The sequence below is a fragment of the Artemia franciscana genome, chromosome 3 (genome assembly GCF_032884065.1).
Source record: "Artemia franciscana chromosome 3, ASM3288406v1, whole genome shotgun sequence".
Taxonomy (NCBI): domain Eukaryota; kingdom Metazoa; phylum Arthropoda; class Branchiopoda; order Anostraca; family Artemiidae; genus Artemia; species Artemia franciscana.
In genome coordinates this window covers 21,842,966-21,855,756 of record NC_088865.1, presented here as the reverse complement: position 1 = coordinate 21,855,756, position 12,791 = coordinate 21,842,966, and the positions used below count along the sequence as shown (strand labels likewise).

General features: G+C 33.9%; 1 long non-coding RNA gene across 1 annotated transcript in view; it reads left to right on the top strand.

Moving 5' to 3' along the window:
- The first annotated feature begins 43 nt into the window (after window positions 1–43).
- LOC136025013 (uncharacterized) overlaps window positions 44–12,791 on the top strand; it is a 32,947-nt gene continuing 20,199 nt past the window's right edge. Inside the window, exons 1-2 of the long non-coding RNA XR_010616997.1 lie at window positions 44–96; window positions 7,163–7,272. This is a non-coding gene — a long non-coding RNA (uncharacterized LOC136025013). The remainder of the gene's footprint in view (window positions 97–7,162; window positions 7,273–12,791) is intronic.

The following is a 12,791-nucleotide window of genomic DNA, read 5'->3' as shown; positions in this document are numbered from 1 at the left end:
AGGCCAGCATGAGAGATAAGCACGCACTGTCAGTTTAATGCAACGCATTACTATTACTCGTTGAAGATATCGTAATTTTTTAGTGGAGTTTCCTAGGTCGAGTATATCTTAAAGGCCTTTTTTCGCGTCAACCAGCTGGTTTAACCAATGACAGCTTTGGTTTAACCAGCTTGTATGTTTAACGCAAAAGCGGAAAAAAATTACATATGGTTGAGCTCAAACAAAATTGGTTCGCGAAAACACTCTTTTTACTTGTCGGTTTGGGCAAAATATTTCAAACATAAAACATCCGTATAGTGTTAAGACTGTCATTCTATTATAATTAAATGATTTAGCACTGGCTTAATTTCCTCCGGATTTGACATATTTCACATTAGTTTGAGGTCAGAGAGAATTGAAAAATGATCTAGCATACTCTCTGGTATATTTGAAGAGATAGGAAGGGTCTGAATTAGTGGAATCTTTGGTTAAATTGTTCAGGTAATATATTGGAAAATGTTGTATTCATACTGTAAAACCAAAATTATCTATAAAAAAGTCCTAAATGATAAGACTTTAGCTTTGTTGAGCTACCCTAAACAGAGGATAAAATTCTAGTTTGACTTCGTTTTGTTTTGATTTGGAATTCTACTAGCCTACCAGGCTATAGATTAAATTTCCAGTCAAATTCCAGTTTAGCTACTTTTTGCTATCTTTGATTGGGGTTATGTTAGGTGAATGAAACTTTCAGTGATTAATCCATAGCTAAAAACATACTCTGAGAAGCTATTGCTAAGCTTATGTGATAACCCTCTTCTGTTTTTAAATCTGGGAATTTCGCATACTGGACTGGTCTGTAACTATTAAAATTTTGGTAAAACAACATCTTACCTTGATTTTCAGCAAGCAGTTTCTGTTTCTCTGGTTTTAGCTCTGAAAATGCAATTCTTGTTATTTGAGTAGAATTTTAAGCCATGTCAGTGTTTTGTATTTAAATATAGGGAAATGTATATCCTGAAAGTTTCCAAATCTTGGAAACTTCATAAATTGAAATTGAGCAAAGTTATGACACTAAAAATGCTTTTTTCTTGTCATTTAAGTAGAAGATTTATTTTGCAAGGGTTTCACATTTATAACACAAGTATTTTTAAGGGTGTGGACCAAATATTGAGATTTCCAACTGTCATCATCACTAACCAGCAATTCTACAGGATTTAATCCTTATTTCATTAGACAATGTGATTTAAGGTAATTTAAGGCAAACATTTTTAAGAGAGAGAAAGAGTAGAGTTAGATGCTCCAAAATACTTTCCCATGATATAGTTTAGTCTCTAGACCCATCCCTAAAAGTTTCATTTTCCTAACCTAAACCTTTTTCAAGATAATACAAATTTATCTAAACTAGAATTTTACCAAACAGAAGTTTAACCTAATAATTTGTAATAACATATTGTTCAGGCTAGCCTTTGCAATCCCTACAAATTTTGACTCTTCACAATAAAGCACTATTACAGGCTTAGCCTAACAAAAGAAAATAGCAAACTGCTTAATCTTAATAAAAAAAAATCCAAAGGACTTTATATTTCTTCAATACAAAATATATATTAATTTTTGTTTTCAGTAGAATACTAGTTAAGTATAAACCAGCAAATGTTTAAGAATTTTTTGAAGAGGGACAGCTGCCTAAAATTAACAAAATATTTCTGAAAAGCACAAAAATATAACAATTTAAGCTAAACTAGGAAAATAGTTTTTTTCTCACTGATCAGTTACCATAACACATAATGTGTTGTAAGATTTTTGCAGTACTTGTGCATTATAGCCACCACATTCAAGTTCTATTGAGAAGTTTAGTTTGGCTAATGTTAATGACATAAAATAAAATATGATGAATATATAAAACTTTATCAACAAAATTATGAAAACTACAGCAAAGAATCCTGAAATTTGTAAATCAGCATCATATCTAAATATACTGTATCTTACATTGTGATAGATTGTTTTAACGCCCTACTGTACAGGGGTAAATATTTAAATTATGTATCATAGGCAATTATCTGAAGAGTAATCTATTAAAAGTCTCCTGAGCTAACTAGGGAAGTTTTTTCTTTCTTTTTTACTTGCTTTAGCCTGTATCCAGTTCCTGATTGCCATATAAATTCCATATTCATAGTTAAATAACATAAGCCTTTGTATATAGACTATACCTTGTTGCTAATTTTTCTGGGCATAGAATGTTTGATTTGGTAAAGCCCTAGAGAATGACCTGAAGAGAAAGAAACATAATAAAAAAAAAATTCATGCTTCATAATTTTTAGAATAATAGCTGGTAACACATTTTATATTCAACTTTGCTCTACTTTACCCCTCCATCCTCCCAATATAAAAATATATTGCTGAAATTTCCTATTTTTCATTTGTTTTGTCAATCTGTCTCTCTAACTTCATCCCATGTAGCTGTAAATTAAACAAATGTGACAAACAATAACTAGAAAAACAGGTGACAGGAGGTTAAATGCATTGAAAATATGAAATTTGAGCCATATTTCTGCACATTGGGAGGGGGATTGAGATAAAGCATAGCCTAACTTAATGATTTTCTCTTGCTATGTAGGGTAATTGGAAGGTCACTTGTATATCATGCTGTCCTTTTCAGTTTTAGTTGGATAGAAAAAATCCAAAGAAAGTCCCCTTTGAAAAGATAGGAGCCACAAAGTGAGATTGTATTTGTCAAAGCTTGGAGGTTTGTCCCTTCTGTCTGTTTAAACAAAACAGAATCTTAATTGAAGCTTTGTTCATTTCTATCTTAAGGGTGCACAGCAATTATGATATAAGGTACTTTTCTTTATTCAACTGTCTTCTTTGTTGTCTAAAAGACTTTTTTTAATCTAGATGTTTCATAAATTGCTCATTTTTACCAGAAGTTCATTTGACCTACTTTGAAATCCCTGGTCTTAAAATTACATTTGACTTTGTTAAAGCTAGGAGACATAGACCTTGTGTTTGTTTAAAGAAAGTGAATAAACATTAGTAATTTGTATTGCACTAAAGCCCTAGAGCCATCACAATTCCAAACAAAAAAGAAACTTCACTTTAGAATATTCAACATTGTCTAACATAACAGAAACAAAGAAAAAAAAATTACAAAATTTTACTTCTGCACTCTACTGTCAACATGGAAATTGTCCAAAATTTTAAAATCTTGCAAAACATTCATCCCTCATCACATTCACCAGCCATCTCTCATCAAACCTACACTTCATTTCTCATCTCACTCAATCCTACAAATGCATCAAATGACCCACTCTCTCATTAGTGCTTCCATAGATATGGTCAAAGTAAGAGCCATCTTGCTTACATTTTATTATATCTAGAAGTTTTCTGTAGCTAAGTCAGTACTTAAATATTTTATACACCTTTGTAAACAACCTTAAGATGGTAAAATAGGTTGGATTATCCAAATTTTTAGAGTTACCACAATATATTCCAATCATTATTGTAATATAAAGGGCAGCCAATAGTAAAGGACCTGAATAAATATTTTAAGGTAATTAAAAAGGTTTATTACTCAAAAACTTGATAAAACTAAAAGGGACTTCTTAGTGATTGATTACTTTAAAATATCTACATTATACAAAACAATAAACCTTTGCTATAAAGGGAAAGTCAGTAAGGCCCAAAAGCTATTCAATACTAATTGTGCTTTGAGACAGTTTGCTGAATGTCTAAATGATTTTAGATAGTAATGAAGATAAAATGTGGGCAAACTCAACACCAATATGCAAGTAAGTAAGTATGGCAGCACTGACACATCAAGGTCTAAACCGGCAGTGCTAATTTCCACTTTGTGACCCTTTGGCCAAGAATTGCAATTAAGGGCTGGGGGCCAGAAATCTTGTGCTTTTGTACACCCTCCCTGCTTACCTTTTGCATATTTCTCCATTTGCCTATTTAGAGCTGGTTTAGATCTGTCTAACATCACTGACCCCCATTTAAAACAAATAAACAGGCAATACTAGGAATCAAACCTGTACCCCATGGACAAAGGATTTCTTACTAAGAGTGCTTTCCACTTAGCCAAGAACATTATTACGACCAGAGTAGAACAACTATTAAAAAAAAAATATTGAAAAAAAACCAAGATGGATTTACAGCCATTTTCACTAATCTTCAATACACATTGTATTTTACTTAGACAAGTTATTGTAAGGCAGGTGTCAACAAAGCTCCAGCAGGGATTGCTTTGCTTAAGATGCAAACTAGCATGGTGAATACTTAGCTGGTAAAAACCAAATACACTAGCAATGCCAGGAATTAAACCTGTACCCCTTGGACAAAGGATTCCCAAACCAGAGTGCCAACAACTTAGTAAGGAACACAAATGTGACCAGAAAACTATTATTTGAAAAAAGAAATATTGAAAAAAACTCAATTCATGGTTGTTGCCATTTTCTCTACTGTCCCATAAACAATATATTTTATTTAGACAAATTAATTTTAAGACAGGTATCGACAAAACTCCATCAGGATTGTATTTACTTAAGATACAACAAGCAATGTGATTGCATAGCTTTGTGATATTCTAGTCTTAAATAATGATAAAAAAGCAAATTTACATTTGCTATTTGTTTTCCAAACCATTTTAAGCAAAACCATTTGCAACAGCAATACGTCCATGGTTAGATTAGTGTCTATCCAAAATGCTTTACAACAGAAGGGACACATTTCTTGCAAAGCAAATACTCAGCTTTAATGCTATTCTGTGTCATCTCTAAAAAATTAAACTGTATCAGGTGTATTTTGATATAAGATACTTCTAAGACTTTTAGCAAGGGGGCAGGCATTTCTTCACAATGTATACAATGTGTAAAAGAGCACCAGGGGGTGATATTGAAAAAAAACTTTCAGGGATGGGTCTAAAGGCTAAAGTATGTTCTGGGAAGGTCTGCTTACATGGAGTACAAAGAAACTGTTTCATAGCTTTCCTCAATCCACTTTATAAGGTTTTAAAGATATGCAAAGACATTTCCTAAATTTTGAAAAAAAAATATTGATATGGCTTAAAATGCTACTCAAATAAAAGGAATTGCATTTTAAGAGCTAAAGCCAGAGTAAAAGAAACTGATAATTAAAAATTAAGGTAAATCTTGTTTTGTCAAAATTTCAATAGTATAGGTATAGACCTTTTGAGTAAGCAATTATCTAAGACTTAGAAATCAGAAAAGGGTTGACATAGAAGCCTGGCAGTACCTTCCCAGAGTGTTTTTGACCCTGGATTAATTACTGAGTTTCATTCTTGTAACCTATTCCCTTTCCAAGATAATGAAAATTAGCTAAACTAGCATTTTATGTATTTTTTGCTTTGGATTCATTACTGGAAGTTCTATTTTCCTGACTTAACCCATTTCTAAGATAGCAAACAGTAGCCAAACTAGAGTTTGACCTGAAAATTTATCCATGGCCCTATAGGGTAAGGCTGAAATGTAAAGAGTTCTGACAAAGATGCAACACATCTTGAAGCATCTAGTAAGAATAGTAATTGGATTAACAATGCTTTATAACCACTAGGGTCTTGCTTCATCAAGGTTTTATCTCTGAAGCCAAATTACCAAGCTAAGGTCAAGCCTAGGGCATCAAAAGGATGAAACAAAGATTTCCAAGTATCTTCATAAGTTTTCAAAAGCATATTCAAACTCTTGACTTCCTGTCTTAAGGCCTATGTGAATCAAATTGCAAGATATAACCCAACATTTATCCAAATAGCCCTAATACGAAAAAAACAAAATTAAACCTTACTTTTGCGTGGCTAGAATTCTATTTGTCAGCTTATAATTCTTATTTTATATAGACTTATTTAGAGCCTACGAATTCTTCTTTTCGAAATCTACGCCTGAAAAGGTCAACCAACAATTATGAATGGTAGAACCCTACGGTTAAAAACAATGACAGTTCTGGTTAAATTAGAGTTCAACCAGTCAATTGTTTCACGCAAAATCACTTTTCATGACAACCTGGTTTGTCACTGTTTCACGTAAAAACAGCGGTTGAGCTCAACCACACCGAGTAGTTGAGCTCAAACAGTCTCTTTGGCTGACGCGAAAAAAGGCCTTAAGTAGCGTGACTTTAAGATAGCGTGCTATATGTGAAATTTCCGACGGGGTCGAAATTTCTTTTAGCACTGAGTATATTTAAAAAGGGAAAACTTTAAAAGAATTTTTTTTTATTTCAAGAGGAATAACATGCATTTTCTTTTTGAAAATTAAACAGAAACCTCTATTCACTCGAAAAAGTTTATTATTAAATTAAATCATAGCATAACAAAGATAGTTCTGGAACAACATGGGCTAAAAAACTATGTTCAAAACATAAGTTAAAGTTGGTAGGAACGAACTGGTGAGTAATAGGTAAGAGGGGCGAGAAATTGATATGCTATTAGTGATTATTGTGTCGGTACACATCAAATAAAGCCTAAAATATAAATAAAACCTTATTAATGGTTCCACTTAAAATATACTAGTTTTTAATTAATTTAAAGCCTATTACGGTAATCATTTTTATGTTGAAGAGAAAGGTTTTTGCCGACGTATTGTCTTTCAAATGCAAAGTGGGTTTCAATTACTTGAGCCGATGTTAGTTCTTTTGCGATTTGATCTTGAAATAGTACGTCAAAATAATGTCTCGAAAAGAGTCAAAAGTTAATGTCATATCTGATGTTAGACAATTCATCATCGAATACTTAATTCCGGGTTAAATAATCGACATTTTCTTAAAAAAAAAACAGAAAAAGGCAAGATTATTATTGGTTTTGTGTGATATAAAACTTAATATTACTCCGCTCTTAAAATGCAAAATGTCAGTTATCCATATTGTTTGGCATTGCTATCCTAACAGAGCCTTAATTAAAGAAAGGTCGCTATCCAAAGCCAACCACCTCTATCTTTGTTTAGTTTTGAAATAACTATAAGATTTGCATTCCATACACAAGTAAAGAACACGTAAAATTTAGATGAGTGAAAATTACAAAACAACTAATGGGGATTATGCCTGTCCAACCCTTCTTAGAATAATGCGATATAGTTATTGATTTGCTCAAACTTCGAAGTGCTTGGAAACATGAGATTACTACATTTTTCTTATTACCAAATCCATTGTGGATTTTTTTTTAATCTTGTGTTTTTTTTAGTAAAAGGTGAGTTCCTATCCAACCCTCCGAAGTGTAATGCGCATGGTGCGTTATTACTTATTGCAGTCCGAAGGGGTTGGGGAGAAAAGAAGACCATCTCTAGATTTTTGGTATGTTATGCTCATTTTCAGTTTATTTTAATCTTTACCTAGCTCTTTTCTTACAATTTTTTTATTCTGGTGTCTTAAGTAATAAATTTAACAAAAACAAATTTCCTCAAAATAAGTTTTTCCAAGGAAATTAAAGAGCTCCATTAAGCCAAAATTGAGCAAAAGTGAAGTCAAATAATCTTCCAAGCTTAAAATTACCACAAATCATTATCAATAAATAAATTAAACAAAAACGAACGGAAATTACAATAAATAACCGATTCAAACTCAAAACGAACAAAGTTAACATGAGTAGTGCAGACAACCCCCCTGCCCTCTCAAGACCGGAGCATAATTTGTACTTGACTGGGAAAAAAAATTCATTTCAAATGTTTTCACTTTTTTGGCTTTAATAAATAAAATATTCTTGAAACTTTAAGGAATAAATAGCAGTATATATATATTATACTGACAATCCCTTTCGATTTCCCATCAATTGGGCCCCTTTTGAAGTTTCTATGACAGCTCCTTCTACACGAAGTGCCCTGATTAAAAAAAAACACACAAAAAAGTAATACATTTTGCCCACATCGGTCTTTACTTAGGCAGCGCTATTGCGCTGCCTATGAAAGGTGAGTTATTTTCTATCGCAATTCACAGGGGTTGTGGGGAAAAGAAGGTCATCTCTAGATTTTTTTATTTTATGCTCGTTTCCAGTTTATTTTAACCTTTACCTCGCTCTTCTCTTGCATTTTTTTCAATCTGATGCTTTAAGCAAAAGGTGAGTTATTTCTTATCTCACTTCGAACGGGGTTGTGGCAAAAAGTGATTAGTGCTATGTGAGAGAATAATTTTGATTTGGTTATTGTAGGAAATGGGTTTAGTAGTTGGTTTCGCAAAAAAGGAGAAATGAAGCAAGGTTGTGTTCTATCAGATGCGGTTTTAGGGGGGACAAAGGGGGCACTTATCCCTGGTGCAGAAATTTTAGGGGTACACAATTTCAAATACATTGTCTAAACGGTTATAATCATTTTGTAATTTTATTTTAGTTAATATAAAGTAGAAGGTGCAGATGGCAGTAAGTATAATCAAATTGAATCTGAGATTTTCATTTTTCACATATATTCATCACCCTTCCTTGAAAACAAAAATAAGCAGATCGAATTCAATTAATTTTAATATTTTTGTGATATTCTCCATTCAAATTTTGTTAATAATCTTGGTAATGTTTAAAGAAGGAGGTTATGAATAGATTGGGATGGAGGAGGACCATCCGTGGCTATGTTGGCCCCTGGCAGTTTGGAACTGCAGCGAGTTTTTAGTAGTAATAATAGCACCCTCATTTGCGGATCATTTGTGTACCTCACTCTTTCCTTGTATATTAAACAGATATTTTTTTAGTAATTATGTATTATACCACGAACACTCAAGGGTAAAACTCGAGAACAAACAGGTTTTGTCTGTCTGTGTTAAGAAACGATCTGCTTACGCTCAGTGGAAAACAAGTGGGGGATGACAGAATACATTAGAATTATATAACTTGGGCTATGTATTTGCACACTAGGGGGGAGGTTACCAACACCCTTCCCCTAATTTGCAAATATATATCCCAAATTTGTTCTAAAGTATTATATGTTCATCATGTTTTGGTATTTTTTATTAGGATTAACCTTACTTCACTTCTTGAATGTTGGTTGTATAATACATAAGTACCATTTTTTTTTTGGTAAATTAAGTAGTTTTTATTACTTCCGTATTCATTAAAGTCTTTATATTTAGAAAAGTCAAAGAGCTGGCTTTGCTCGCTCATTAATTTGCAAAAAGCAAGGTTCGCAAGAATCCAGTCTACTTGTGCAACAGAAAAAGACCCTTGACAAGCAGCTACTACTTCGCAGGTTTTAGATCACGCTGGGCTCGAGCAGTAGATTGGCCCACTTTGCAGAAAATAGAGAAAATAGAGGGGAAACACCCTCTAAAAGTCATAGAATTTTAACGAAAATCAGACCTTCAGATTCAGCGTATTAGAGAACCATACTGTAGAAGTTTCAAGCTCCTATCTACAAAAATGTGGAATTTTGTATTTTTTGCCAGAAGATCACGGATGCGTGTTTATTTGTTTGTTTTTTGTTTTGTTATTTTTTGTTTTTTTTCCAGGGGTGATTGTATCGACCCAGTGGTCCTAGAATGTTGCGAGAGGGCTAATCCTAATGGAAATTAAAAGTTCTAATGCCCTTTTTAAGTGACCAAAAAATTGGAGGGCACCTAGGCCACCTCCCACGCTAATCATTTTCCCAAGGTCACCGGATCAAAATTCTGAGATAGCCATTTTATTCAGCATAGTCGAAAAACCTTATGACTATGTCTTTGAGGACGACTTACTCCCCCACAGTCCCCGTGGGAGGGGCTACAAGTTACAAACTTTGACCAGTGCTTACACATAGTGATGGTTATTGGGAAGTGTACAGACGTTTTCAGAGGGATTTTTTTGGTTGGAGGGGGGGTGTTTTTAGTTTCTGAGAATCTTGACAATATCTTGACAATGAGAATCCATACATAGAAGCCTGCCACGTGCCATGCTGCGGCACGGCGGCGAAGCCGCCGGGACCCAGCTGTGTATACTGTTTGGGGTTAGAATACAAGGGCCAATGAGAATACATATATAAGAAGCCTGCCGCTTGCCATGGTGGGGCCTTGTGGCGAAGCCGCCGGGACCCAGCTAGTACACATATATATATATATATATATATATATATATATATATATATATATATATATATATATATATATATATATATATATATTCTTACATACTAAGTTCCCGTAGCTAATTACAATTCCTTTTCTGTGGTTTTTTTTTGTGATAATTGAAACAAAAAACGATCTTAAGGCGATGACGCTAATCAAATAATGACTAAGTGAGTAGTTTGCACAATTGCGGATAAAGCTAGATAAAAGAACAGCAAATCATGAATATATCTGTCGAACATTTAGATTTTGTTTATTTTGATTATCATTTTAGTTACGATTGAGGGATATGTCAATAACAAAGCACTTCAGGAACAGTTTTATTCAGTGCAGAATTTTTATCGGGGATGATCTTCCTGGAAACATTTCCCCTGTATCTGTTGAGCCCTTTCAAACAGGGTACAAGCAAACGACCCCGTCGTGTCTCTAATCACACCTATCATTTCATGTTCGCGATTTGAGCAAAGCGCTACCAGTATATCTTATTACCTTTCCACTTAATAAGCTAGAAGCGGAAGAGAGCTAAATGTAGTTTAGACTTGTGCTCATTTTTTCACTCAGTCACAACTTAGCGGGCATTTGCACTAAGTTCGGCAAGTAGCTTGTTTTTGTAGCGATTCAGGATGCAGCTCGTTTTTAATCCAAATCAGAGCTTGTTTTGAATCAGAACTTTGCTTATTTTTACATTAAATCAGTTCCCGTCTTGGGCTTCGCTTGCTTGCGCACTGCACCCACTCGTTTTTACCGTGCACCACCTAGATCCAACAGCTTGGACATAAATCATTTTCAAACTGATTATAAAAAAAGGATAAAGGATAAAGGTCCTCCAGAGCCATTGCTGGCCCATAGGACGTCGAACCGACGTTTCAGTTGCTGGGTGTTTTTTACAGGGACAAGTAGCAAGTTTGTCGCCCAACCTAGCTGCGGCGGGGATCGAACCCTGGTTCGATGGTATCAAACCGATTAGATATTTGGTTTGATTTTGCACAAGTATTGACTTACCATATTTTTACACTGGTCCAACATTTAGTTAACTTTTGTGCGGAATTGGGACTTGGCTCATTTTCGCATCGAGTTATTGAAATTTTTCAGCATGTACTTAGGATTTTTTGCATCAAGTCTAGGCTTTGATTGTTTCTGCACAGAGTCAGGAATTAGCTTGTATTTGTACTTAATCATACCTTTGCTTGTTTTCGAACTAATTCCACCTAATAAGTATGCAGCCTAAACTTAGTCATTTTTTTCACTGAGATGGAGAATCCTTGCAAGATTAAATAAAAAAAAAAACATGTTTTTTTAACTGAAAATAAGAAGCGACATTAAAATTAAAAAAAAATTCATATAAGGAATAATTTCTGTTTGTTTTAAGGTTTAATGTTGCTCCTTAGGCTACTTTCAGTTAAAAACTTGTTTCTTTTTATGTGGTTTCTGAACGTTTTTGAATTCATGCAGGTTTTCATTTTGGCTCATCGCAAATGAATAATTAAAACAAAATTTGCACATTAATTTTACTTTTCTTTGGCTAAATAGCCTTCTCAAAATTATAATCGGACGATTTTGAGAAAAGGGGGTGGGGGAGGGTGCCTAGTTGTCCTCCAATTTTTTTTACTTAAAAAGAGCACTAAAACTTTCAATTTTATTACAAACGTTTTTATTAATAATAAATAAACGTAAATTACGAATTAACCTACGGAAAGAACTTCTAAATTTGTATAATTTTATTACATATATGAGGGACTCACCCCCATCGGTAATACGTCGCTCTTTACACTAAAGTTAAAAATTTTGCCCCAATTCTTTAAGAATAAAAATACTTTAGCGTAAAGAGCGAGGTATTGAAAGGGTACGAACCCCCTCACATACGTAATAATTTCTGTTCGTATTAACTTTTAATGTTGCTCCTTACTTTCTTCAATCTAAAAAACTTGTTTTTTAAAATTTAATTTCTGATTGTATTTTAAATAATGCTGAAAAATCCATCCCTCCCCCCCCCCCCATTTATGGAAATTTTCTTTCCCAATGAAAAATACCTCCATTGAAAGATCCTCCCACTTTTCCATCCAGGAGGGGGGCCTAGTTTCTCTCCAATTTTTTGGTCACTTAAAAAGGACACTAGAGCTTTTAATTTCCACTCAAATGAGTCCTCTCGTGACACCCTAGGACCACTGGGTTAATACAATCATCCCTGGGAAAAAACAAAGTAAATAAAATAAACACGCATGTGTTATCTTTCTTTTGGCAAAAAGAAAAATACAAAATTCCACAATTTTGCAGATAGATACTTGAAACCTCTACTGTAGGGTTCTCTGATAGACTGAACCTGATGGTGTGATTTTTCACTAAGACTATGACTTTTAGAGGGCATTTCCTCCTTTTTTTGAAAATAAGGCAAATTTTCTCAGGCTGGTAACTTTTGATGGGCAACACTAAACCTGATGAACCTTATATATTTAAAATCAGCATAAAAATACAATTCTTTTGATGTATCTATTGGTATCAAAATCCCGTTGTTTACAGTTTCGGTTACTATTGAGCCGGGTCGCTCCTTACTTACAGTTTGTTCTGGTTTTAAAAGCTGTAACCTAGCTACCTGTGGCCGAAGAAGTTAGTTGGTATGGGTGGGGGTGTCGAGGGGCTATAAGTCCAATTTATACCTACGATCGCAAATATTTAAATTCGTTGTGTGAATCTGCTCTTCAAAAAATTGCAACATACCCACCTTTTATTCTTCCAAGAGGAAAAGGGTGCCAAATACCCCTTTCCCTTCCCAGCCGGGAAAAACAGTATACTTACTG